This window comes from Ranitomeya imitator, chromosome 6, assembly GCF_032444005.1.
Source record: "Ranitomeya imitator isolate aRanImi1 chromosome 6, aRanImi1.pri, whole genome shotgun sequence".
Classification (NCBI taxonomy): Eukaryota; Metazoa; Chordata; class Amphibia; order Anura; family Dendrobatidae; genus Ranitomeya; species Ranitomeya imitator.
Window position 1 is genome coordinate 483,217,802 of NC_091287.1, and position 13,122 is coordinate 483,230,923.

The window sequence follows — 13,122 nt, forward strand, 5'->3', positions numbered from 1 at the left end:
CTATTTATCAAGCTCACATCAACATTGAGTCTTGGGAGGCAGACCATAACCATTACCCCTAGAGAGTAACTGAATGCAGAGGTGGGCCTTTTACCTTCACATTTATGAGTTTTATTAAAACTCCCAAGCAAGCTTTTCACTCTCTTGGTAGGTCCCATTTCTCAACCTATCAAATATTCATAGCAAATCCTACATATCCATCATGATTTGTATAATTTAGTAAAATACATATATAACTCCTATTTACACATTGGTCTTCTTTCCTATTATCAAGAACTGGTAAAATATTTGTTCACTTTATGACATGTATCATGTGAATATTGCTTAATGAATCATGTAGAGGTGAAACCATTACAAGTTATTTGGAAAACAAAAGGAAGTAATGTCCTAATTCTATGCATTCTATAAAGAGCGAATACTTATTTTTAGTTCTATTGTGCAAGTGTGTAATTGCTTTTCAGATCATTGAAAAGAGACCAAACTTTTAAAGTTCATTGTAAAGTCTTCCAAGAGCGCTCCAGACTTGCCAGCCTAAATCAGAGTTGATCTACAGCCTAACCAATTTGGCAAGCAGGAGCTAATCTTCAACTACTAAAGATCTATTTTTGCTACTTTGTTCCTCAACAGCAATTATTAAAGATGTATGTAACACAAAAGGAACACTTTAATGGAACACTTTGCCTTCTACAAATAAACCTTATTCATTGTTTTATAAATAATGCACATTTTATTAAAACTTTGGGCATATTTATTGATGTTGTCTAATTCTAATTAATACTGTATAATTCTGTAATTCTTCTCGCAGCACATTTTTAGTTTTAAAATCATTTCAAGTGTTTAATACTTCGGGTGATTGGCAGCCTGTTTGTACTGGGAGATTATCTTGACTGCAGGGCCAAAATCCATGGGTCTCACTAGCCTGAGAATACCAGGCCACAGCTGTCAGCTTTTTCCTTGACTGGTACTCAAATGCTTAGTAAGCTGAGATACCGCACCTGATATGCATGTGACTAGGAAGATAATGCGGTAATCTAATAAAAGTGAATGGGTAATTTACATAGTGGAGAGGGAGCGTCTCCACTACATAAATTGACATGCTGCGGTCTGGAAAGACGCGCTGCATGTCCATCTCTGCGGGTGAGCTGTGGGCATTGGTGCACACATAATGGGCATGGGATTTCTTGAAATGCCATCCACTATGCTGGACACTGCGGGTTTGACGCTGCAGATTTACGCAGCGTCCAACCCGCGGCTTTTACTGACGGTGGGAACATATCCCAATATATCTGCAAACAGGAAATCACTTTTTTTTCCTTCCCAGAAGCCAACTTTCAATTAGCTTTATTTCAAGGGACAAAAAACACGCATGCAATGAAAAAATGCTTCAAAAACGCATGCAGAAAAAACTCATCAAAAATGCATGTAAAAAGACGCATAAAAAACGCAGGTGACCTGCCAGTGACCTCAGATGCAGATTTGGTGCAGATTTTACCTGCGTCAAATCCTGAGCAAATACTAAGCCATTCATGACCGTGGAAACATACCCTTAGGCCAGGGGTGGGGAATCTTTTTTCTGCCATGGGCCATTTGGATATTTATACCATCCTTCGGGGGCCGTACAAACTCCGCCCACAAAGTACATCCTGACACTGGCACTGGTTTCAGGACGTAATCTTTCATTGTATGCCCTTCAGTGTTCAGTAGTGAACACTGTGTGTGTGTGCTAACAGAGCAAGAAGAAATTAATGACCTGGTTGTAATCAAAATACACCTCCCTGCCCAAGAATGCGGTCCCTAAGAATCTGCTTGGGGCCTGATAAAAGGACATCGAGGGCCTTAAATGGCCCTGGTGCCTGAGGTTCCCCACCCCTGCCTTAGGCTATGTGCACACGTTGTAGATTTACTGCAGATCCGCAGCGTTTTTTCCGCGCAGAAACGCTGCAGAACCATAAGTGATTTACAGTACAATGTAAATCAATGGGAAAAAAATGGTGCGGAAAATTCTGCAAGGAATCCGCAGCGGATTAAAAAAAAGGACCATGCTAATTCTTTGTGCATTTCTGCACCCATTCCATTATAGGAAAACGCAGGGGTAAAAATGCATGAAATCTGCGGAATCCGCAGTAAAAACGCACAAAATCCACATAAAAAACACGCAGATTTTGACCTGCGTTTTCTGCCAAGAGATGCAGAATCCGCATAGAAAATGCCGCAGGCAAATCCGCAACGTGTGTACATAGCCTCAGGCATAGAATGTGACACATTCTAAATCATTGATAAAGATGTTGAACAACACAGAACCCAGGTCAGAGCCCTGTGGTACACCACTTGAGACAACTGGATGTGCAGCCATCTAAGACCACTCTTTGGGTCCGATCTCTAAGCTACTAAATCATCAACCATTAGGCCGGCGTCACACTATCGAGTTTTAGAGACGTATGAGAGGTGCAGAAAATACGGATTGCACACGGTACAATGATTCTCTATGGTCCAGCTCCTATCTGCTGTATTTTACTGATCCGTATTATACGGTCTTCTACGGCCGTAGAAAATCACAGCATGCTGCGTTTGTCACCATATTGCGCCAAAAAATCGCCAATTAAAGTCTATGGGGGCGAGAAAATTACAGATTACACATGGACCAGCAGTGTGACTTTCGAGAAATACGCAGCGGTGTTCTATAGAAAAGCCGGCAATTCAATTGCCGGCTTTTGCTATCTCCTTCCCAAACCCGACATGATATGAGACATGGTTTACATGCAGTAAACCATCTCATATCCCTTTTTTTTGGCATATTCCACACTACTAATGTTAGTAGTGTGTATGTGCAAAATTTGGGCGCTCTAGCTATTAAATTAAAGGGTTAAATTGCGGAAAAAATTGGCATGGACTCCCGTGCAATTTTCTCCGCCAGAGTGGTAAAGCCAGTGACTGATGGCAGATATTAATAACCTGGAGAGGGTCCATGGTTATTGGCCCCCCTGGTTAAAAACTTCTGCCCCCAGCCACCCCAGAAAAGGCACATCTGAAAGATGCGCCTATTCTGGCACTTGGCCACTCTCTTCCCATTCCCGTGTAGCAGTGGGATATGGGGTAATGAAGGTGACATTAAGCCAGATTAATAATGGAGAGGTGTCAATTATGACACCTATCCATTATTAATCCAATAGTACGAAATGGTTAATAAAACACACACACATTATTACAAAGTATTTTAATGAAATAAAGACACAGGGTGTTTTAATATTTTATTATACTCTTAATCCACCTGAAGACCCTCGTTCTGTAAAAAAGGAAAAATAAAAAAACAACAATATGCCATACCTTCCGTCGTTCTGTCACGTCCCACGATGTGAATCCATCTGAAGGGGTTAACTAATTTTACAAGCAGAAGCCTGCTAATGCAGCCGCCCCTGCCTGTAAAAACCCAGGGAATGAATGGAATGCAGGGGAATGTCCTGTAGTTACCTTAAGTCGCGGTGATGCGCCCTCTGCTGGATGTCCTCATATGAACTCGAGCGTGGGAAAATATTCTGAAAAGTTCCCAGGCTCGAGTTCATATGAGGACATCCAGCAGAGGGCGTTGGTTTCTTTCCAGGTTCTCCGGTTTCCTCCTACGTTGCAAAGAAATACTGAATTTAGATTGTGAGCCCCATTGGGGACAGCGATGATAATGTGTGCAAACTGTGAAGCGCTGCAGAATATGTTAGCGCTATATAAAAATTATTATTATATAGAGTCATTACAGCGTAATCTATTTCAAGTGTTTATTTCTGTTTATGTTGATGATTATTGCTTACTACCAATGAAAACCCAAAAGTCATTATCTCAGTAAATTAGAATAATTAACAAAAAACACCTGCAAAGGCTTCCTAAGCATTTAAAAAGGTCCCTTAGTCTGTTTCAGTAGGCTCCACAGTCATGGGGAAGACTGCTGACTTGACAGATGTCCAAGAGGCAGTCATTGACACACTCCACACGGAGGGTAAGCCACAAAAGGTCATTGCTAAAGAAGCTAGCTGTTCACACAGTGCTGTATCCAAGTATATTGATGGAAAGTTAAGTGGAAGGAAAAAGTATGGTAGAAAAAGGTATACAATCAACTGGAATAACCGCAGCCTTGAAAGGATTGTTAAGAAAAGCCCATTCAAAAATTGGGGGGAGATTCACAAGGAGTGGACTGCAGCTAGAGTCATTGCTTCAAGAGCCACCACACACAGATGTATCCAGGACATGGGCTACAAGTGTCGCATTCCTTGTATCAAGCCACTCAAGACCAATAGACGACACCAGAAGCATCTTACCTGGGCCAAGGAGAAAAAGAACTGGACTGCTGCTCAGTGGTCCAAGGTGTTTTCAGATGATAGTATATTTTGCATTTCATTTGGGAATCAAGGTCCCAGAGTCTGGAGGAAGAGTGGAGAGGCCACAATCCAAGCTGCTTGAGGTCTAGTGTGAAGTTTCCGCAATCAGTGATGGTTTGGGGAGCCATGTCATCTGCTTGTGTAGGTCCACTGTGTGTTATCAAGACCAAAGTCAGTGCAGTCATCTACCAGGAAATTTTAGAGCACTCTATGCTTCCCTCTGCCAACAAGCTTTTTGGAGATGGAAATATCATTCTCCAGCAGGACTTGGCACCTGTCCACACTGCCAAAAGTACCAATACCTGGTTTAAAAACAACAGTATCACTTTTCTTGATTGGCAGCAAACTCGCCTGACCTTAAAGGGAACCTGTCACCCCGTTTTTGAAAGATGAGATATAAATAGTGTGAAATAGGGGCAGAGCTGGGCTTTACATTAGTGTCCTTTTGGTGCCTTTATTCCCCCGGGATGCTGCTGAAATACCTTTGTGAAGTGTCCGTTTTGTCCTGTCAGTCAAGTTGGTCAGGTCGAATGGGCGTTGTAAAATAGCGGTTCCTCCCCCACCTCATGCGATTCCCTGCGAAGTTTAGTTCCGCCGTTGGCGTTATGTTTAGCGCTTGCGCAGTGAATTTGCCTCCGGCAATCTGTGGGCAAAGCATAATTGACATCATTGCGCATGCGCGGGCCTTCACTTTAGCCGGGGTGCCCCGGAAGTTGTCATATCGGCAAAGTGTTATTCTGGATGCCGTATCTCATCCCACACTGCGAGCGTAAGTTTTGTGCCAAGATCGCTCGCCTGCCTTACGCTCGCAGTGTGGGATGAGATACGGCATCCAGAATAACACTTTGCCGATATGACAACTTCCGGGGCACCCCGGCTAAAGTGAAGGCCCGCGCATGCGCAATGATGTCAATTATGCTTTGCCCACAGATTGCCGGAGGCAAATTCACTGCGCAAGCGCTAAACATAACGCCAACGGCGGAACTAAACTTCGCAGGGAATCGCATGAGGTGGGGGAGGAACCGCTATTTTACAACGCCCATTCGACCTGACCAACTTGACTGACAGGACAAAACGGACACTTCACAAAGGTATTTCAGCAGCATCCCGGGGGAATAAAGGCACCAAAAGGACACTAATGTAAAGCCCAGCTCTGCCCCTATTTCACACTATTTATATCTCATCTTTCAAAAACGGGGTGACAGGTTCCCTTTAACCCCACAGAGAATCTATGGAGTATTGTCAATAGGATGATGAGACACCAGACCCAACAATGCAGATGAGCTGAAGGCTGCTATCAAAGCAACCTGGGCTTCCATAACACCTCAGCAGTGCCACAGGCTGATCGCCTCCATGCCTCACCACATTGATGCAGTAATAAATGCCAAAAGAGCCCCGACCAAGTAATGAGTGCAATTACTGAACATACATTTCAGTAAGCCAACATTTCGGATTTTAAAATCATGTATCAAACTGGTGTTATAAAGTATTTTAATTTACTGAGATAATGACTTTTTGGGTTTTCATTGGCTGTAAGCCATAATCATCAGCATTAACAGAAATAAACACTTGAAATAGATCACTCTGCGGGTAATGACTCTATATAATATATGGGATTCACGTTTTGTATTGAAGAACTGAAATAAATTAACTTTTTGATGATATTCTAATTTTGTGAGAAGCACCTGTATAACAGTTCATATCAATCCTTTTTTCCAGAACATAGATAAAGTCTAAAAAATATAGAAATGAACATGCTGTATTAGGTATTGCTGTGTGCTTACCTGTCTGGGCTAATACAATCTATATATATAATTGTCTAAGGGTTTTTCGTCTGTCTGTCTGTCTGTCTGTCTGTCCTGGAAATCCCGGCTCTCTGATTGGTCGAGGCCGCCAGGCCTCGACCAATCAGAGACGGGCACAGCGACGATGATGTCATAAAGGACGTAGAAATCCCACGTTTCTGATTCAGCGACGGGCACAGTATCGACGTAGATGTCATAATGGTTGCCATGGCGATGATGATGTCATAAAGGTTGCCTCGACCAATCAGCGACGGGCACAATCTGCCGCGAATTCTGGAATCATCATTGGCCATATACTACGGGGACATGCATATTCTAGGATACCTGATGCGTTAGAATCGGGCCACAATCTAGTATTATAATATTTGACTGCACTGAAATAAAAAGAGCACAGTTGCTATTTTTTGAACACTTTGCCTCACCAAAAAATTGAACAGAAGGAGATCAGAACATCATATGGACCCCAAAATGATACTAATAAAAACCACAGTTCGCACTGCAAAAATATTAAACAACCGCTCTATTGCCTGAAATATAAAAATCGTATGGGTCTTTGAAGGTTAGATAGAAAAATCTAAAGCAAAGAGGGACCCACTGGGACTTTTTCACTCAAAGGTTCACATAATCCTGGAGCTGGTCCTGCTCAACCTACTAAAGCAGAGGTGGGAACCTTTTTCTGCCAGGGGTCATTTGAATATTTACAGTATAGCACATTGATCACCCTCACTGTCAAAAAGTTTTTTCTAATATTTAATCTGCATCTTCTCCCTTTCAGTTTCATTCTATTGCTTCTTGTTTTTCCATGTGAAAATGAGAATAAAGTTTATCCCTTTACACTGTGACATAGTAACATAGTAACATAGTAACATAGTTAGTAAGGCCGAAAAAAGACATTTGTCCATCCAGTTCAGCCTATATTCCATCATAATAAATCCCCAGATCTACGTCCTTCTACAGAACCTAATAATTGTATGATACAATATTGTTCTGCTCCAGGAAGACATCCAGGCCTCTCTTGAACCCCTCGACTGAGTTCGCCATCACCACCTCCTCAGGCAAGCAATTCCAGATTCTCACCGCCCTAACAGTAAAGAATCCTCTTCTATGTTGGTGGAAAAACCTTTTCTCCTCCAGACGCAAAGAATGCCCCCTTGTGCCCGTCACCTTCCTTGGTATAAACAAATCCTCAGCGAGATATTTGTATTGTCCCCTTATATACTTATACATGGCTATTAGATCGCCCCTCAGTCGTCTTTTTTCTAGACTAAATAATCCTAATTTCGCTAATCTACAGTTAGGGCCAGAAATATTTGGACAGTGACACAATTTTCGCGTGTTGGGCTCTGCATGCCACCACATTGGATTTGAAATGAAACCTCTACAACAGAATTCAAGTGCAGATTGTAACGTTTAATTTGAAGGGTTGAACAAAAATATCTGATAGAAAATGTAGGAATTGTACACATTTCTTTACAAACACTCCACATTTTAGGAGGTCAAAAGTAATTGGACAAATAAACATAACCCAAACAAAATATTTTTATTTTCAATATTTTGTTGCAAATCCTTTGGAGGCAATCACTGCTTTAAGTCTGGAACCCATGGACATCACCAAACGCTGGGTTTCCTCCTTCTTAATGCTTTGCCAGGCCTTTACAGCCGCAGCCTTCAGGTCTTGCTTGTTTGTGGGTCTTTCCATCTTAAGTCTGGATTTGAGCAAGTGAAATGCATGCTCAATTGGGTTTAGATCTGGAGATTGACTTGGCCATTGCAGAATGTTCCACTTTTTGGCACTCATGAACTCCTGGGTAGCTTTGGCTGTATGCTTGGGGTCATTGTCCATCTGTACTATGAAGCGCCGTCCAATCAACTTTGCAGCATTTGGCTGAATCTGGGCTGAAAGTATATCCCGGTACACTTCAAAATTCATCCGGCTACTCTTGTCTGCTCTTATGTCATCAATAAACACAAGTGACCCAGTGCCATTGAAAGCCATGCATGCCCATGCCATCACGTTGCCTCCACCATGTTTTACAGAGGATGTGGTGTGCCTTGGATCATGTGCCGTTCCCTTTCTTCTCCAAACTTTTTTCTTCCCATCATTCTGGTACAGGTTGATCTTTGTCTCATCTGTCCATAGAATACTTTTCCAGAACTGAGCTGGCTTCTTGAGGTGTTTTTCTGCAAATTTAACTCTGGCCTGTCTATTTTTGGTATTGATGAATGGTTTGCATCTAGATGTGAACCCTTTGTATTTACTGTCATGGAGTCTTCTCTTTACTGTTGACTTAGAGACAGATACACTTACTTCACTGAGAGTGTTCTGGACTTCAGTTGATGTTGTGAACGGGTTCTTCTTCACCAAACTAAGTATGCGGCGATCATCCACCACTGTTGTCATCCGTGGACGCCCAGGCCTTTTTGAGTTCCCAAGCTCACCAGTCAATTCCTTTTTTCTCAGAATGTACCCAACTGTTGATTTTGCTACTCCAAGCATGTCTGCTATCTCTCTGATGGATTTTTTCTTTTTTTTCAGCCTCAGGATGTTCTGCTTCACCTCAATTGAGAGTTCCTTTGACTGCATGTTGTCTGCTCACAGCAACAGCTTCCAAATGCAAAACCACACACCTGGAATCCACCCCTGACCTTTTAACTACTTCATTGATTACAGGTTAACGAGGGAGACGCCTTCAGAGTTAATTGCAGCCCTTAGAGTCCATTGTCCAATTACTTTTGGTCCCTTGAAAAAGAGGACGCTATGCATTACAGAGCTATGATTCCTAAACCCTTTCTCCGATTTGGATGTGGAAACTATCATATTGCAGCTGGGAGTGTGCACTTTCAGCCCATGTTATATATATAATTGTATTTCTGAACATGTTTTTGTAAACAGCTAAAATAACAAAACTTGTGTCACTGCCAAATATTTCTGGCCCTAACTGTATCTAGGTATTGTAGTTCTCCCATCCCCTTTATTAATTTTGTTGCCCTCCTTTGTACTCTCTCTAGTTCCATTATATCCTTCCTGAGCACCGGTGCCCAAAACTGGACACAGTACTCCATGTGCGGTCTAACTAGGGATTTGTACAGAGGCAGTATAATGCTCTCATCATGTGTATCCAGACCTCTTTTAATGCACCCCATGATCCTGTTTGCCTTGGCAGCTGCTGCCTGGCACTGGCTGCTCCAGGTAAGTTTATCATTAACTAGGATCCCCAAGTCCTTCTCCCTGTCAGATTTACCCAGTGGTTTCCCGTTCAGTGTGTAATGGTGATATTGATTCCTTCTTCCCATGTGTATAACCTTACATTTATCATTGTTAAACCTCATCTGCCACCTTTCAGCCCAAGTTTCCAACCTATCCAGATCCATCTGTAGCAGAATACTATCTTCTCTTGTATTAACTGCTTTACATAGTTTTGTATCATCTGCAAATATCGATATTTTACTGTGTAAACCATCTGCCAGATCATTAATGAATATGTTGAAGAGAACAGGTCCCAATACCGACCCCTGCGGTACCCCACTGGTCACAGCGACCCAGTTAGAGACTATACCATTTATAACCACCCTCTGCTTTCTATCACTAAGCCAGTTACTAACCCATTTACACACATTTTCCCCCAGGCCAAGCATTCTCATTTTGTGTACCAACCTCTTGTGCGGCACGGTATCAAACGCTTTGGAAAAATCGAGATATACCACGTCCAATGACTCACCGTGGTCCAGCCTATAGCTTACCTCTTCATAAAAACTGATTAGATTGGTTTGACAGGAGCGATTTCTCATAAACCCATGCTGATATGGAGTTAAACAGTTATTCTCATTGAGATAATCCAGAATAACATCCCTCAGAAACCCTTCAAATATTTTACCAACAACAGAGGTTAGACTTACTGGCCTATAATTTCCAGGTTCACTTTTAGAGCCCTTTTTAAATATTGGCACCACATTTGCTATGCGCCAGTCCTGCGGAACAGACCCCGTCGCTATAGAGTCCCTAAAAATAAGAAATAATGGTTTATCTATTACATTACTTAGTTCTCTTAGTACTCGTGGGTGTATGCCATCCGGACCCGGAGATTTATCTATTTTGATCTTATTTAGCCGGTTTCGCACCTCTTCTTGGGTTAGATTGGTGACCCTTAATATAGGGTTTTCATTGTTTCTTGGGATTTCACCTAGCATTTCATTTTCCACCGTGAATACCGTGGAGAAGAAGGTGTTTAATATGTTAGCTTTTTCCTCGTCATCTACAACCATTCTTTCCTCACTATTTTTTAAGGGGCCTACATTTTCAGTTTTTATTCTTTTACTATTGATATAGTTGAAGAAAAGTTTGGGATTAGTTTTACTCTCCTTAGCAATGTGCTTCTCTGTTTCCTTTTTGGCAGCTTTAATTAGTTTTTTAGATAAAGTATTTTTCTCCCTATAGTTTTTTAGAGCTTCAATGGTGCCATCCTGCTTTAGTAGTGCAAATGCTTTCTTTTTACTGTTAGTTGCCTGTCTTACTTCTTTGTTTAGCCACATTGGGTTTTTCCTATTTCTAGTCCTTTTATTCCCACAAGGTATAAACCGCTTACACTGCCTATTTAGGATGTTCTTAAACATTTTCCATTTAATATCTGTATTCTTATTTCTGAGGATATTGTCCCAGTCTACCAGATTAAGGGCATCTCTAAGCTGGTCAAACTTCCTAAAGTTCAGTGTTTTTGTGACTCCCTGACAAGTCCCCCTAGTGAAAGACAGGTGAAACTGTACAATATTTTGGTCGCTATTTCCTAGATGCCCGACCACCTGCAGATTTGTTATTCTGTCAGGTCTATTAGATAGATTAGGTCTAAAAGTGCTGCTCCTCTGGTTGGATTCTGCACCAATTGTGAAAGATAATTTTTCTTGGTTATTAGCAGAAACCTGTTGCCTTTATGGGTTTCACAGGTTTCTGTTTCCCAGTTAATATCCGGGTAGTTAAAGTCCCCCATAACCAGGACCTCATTATGGGTTGCAGCTTCATCTATCTGCTTTAGAAGTAGACTTTCCATGATTTCTGTTATATTTGGGGGTTTGTAACAGACCCCAATGAGAATTTTGTTACCATTTTTCCCTCCATGAATTTCGACCCATATGGACTGACATCCTCATTCCCTTCGCTAATATCCTCCCTTAAAGTGGACTTTAGACAAGACTTTACATAGAGACAAACCCCTCCTCCTCTCCGATTTTTACGATCCTTTCTAAACAGACTGTAACCCTGTAAGTTAACTGCCCAGTCATAGCTTTCATCTAACCATGTCTCGGTTATTCCCACTATGTCAAAGTTACCTGTAGATATTTCTGCTTCTAGTTCTTCCATCTTGTTTGTCGGGCTTCTGGCGTTTGCGAGCATGCAGTTTAGAGGATTTTGTTTTGTTCCAATCTCCTCAGACATCCCTTCAGATATTTGTAGACAGATATTAAATCTCCTCTTAGCCTTCTATTTGCAAGCTAAACATTCCCAGATCCTTCTTACATACTTTGCAGTTTGCTCACCATCCCGGTAACTCATTATATTCAGTGTCTTTTTAAAAATGTGATGCCCACAAGATCGATTTTGTGCATGCCTGGATAGGTTCACCAGGGTCTTCTACACCGTTATCTTGATACTAACAAGCCATTGAGTTTCTGGTCTTCATATTTGCCTTTTTTTTCTTCTATTCTTCTAACCATGATGTTCTTCTGTTCTTTGGACCATATTCTTACAAGCATGATATACTATATGACTGCTTTATATAGACAAATAGAAGACACAGAGACTACTGTAGATACATCACATAGGAGACACCAATACTGCTCTTTATACATCACATAGGAGATACCGAGACTTCTGTATACACATCACAAAGGAGACACCGAGATTACGTTATATATATATAAAGAGTCACTAAGAGACTCTAAAGAGACACTAAGACTGCTGTATAAACATAACATAGGAGACAATGGGGCTAATGTATATACATCATATAGGAGATGCTGGGGCTGAAGCATGTACATCATATGGGAGATGCTGGGGCTGCGGCATATACCTCACATGGGATACGCTGGAATCGTCGCATACACATCACATAGGAGACGCTGGGGCTGGAGCATATACATCACATGGAATACACTGGGGCTGGAGCATATGCATCACACTGGGGCATATACATTTATTTATTTTTCCTTAATTTACTCATTTATAAAGCATCATTAATTCTACACTGTTTTACAGACATCGGTGTTACTGTACCCATTGAGGTTCACAATCTAAATTCCCAAGATGTCATTATTAGTGATGAGCGAGTATACTCATTGCTCGGGTGACCTCCGAGTATTTGTTAGTGTTCGGAGATTTAGTTTTGATTCCAGCAGCTGAATGATTTACAGCTATTAGCCAGGCTGAGTACATGTGGGGGTTGCCTGGTTTCTAAGGAATCCCCACATGTACTCAGGCTGGCTAGTAGTTGTAAATCATTCAGCTGAGGCGATGAAAACTTAATCTCCGAGCAGTTACAAATACTAATAGACCACCCGAGCACCGAGTATACTCGCTCTTCACTAGTCATTATTAGTATGTCTTTTCAGTGTGGCAGGAAAACGGAGTACCCGGAGGAAACCCAAGCAAACACAGGATAACATACAAACTACTTGCAGATGTTTTCTTTGGTGACATTTGAACCCAGGCAAAGCACAGTGTTAGCCACCGAGTCACCATGAGGCCCTACTGTATATACGTCACAGGAAAGAAGGAGCTGGGGCATGTACATCAGAGGAGACACTGGGGTTGGTGCATATACATCATACATCAGAGAAGGGGCTGAAGCACACACATCACAGGAGTCTTTGGGACATATATATATCACAAGATACACTGGGGTTGCCACTGCTGTCTTTTTAGGTGAGACTGGAGCGCAAAACGTGCTGTCTCCGCCCACAAG

At 41.8% G+C, this 13,122-nt stretch overlaps 1 protein-coding gene across 1 annotated transcript in view; it reads left to right on the forward strand.

Annotated features, from left to right (window-relative positions):
• NECAB1 (N-terminal EF-hand calcium binding protein 1) overlaps positions 1-13,122 on the forward strand; it is a 342,508-nt gene that overhangs the window by 171,583 nt on the left and 157,803 nt on the right. The window lies entirely within an intron of this gene.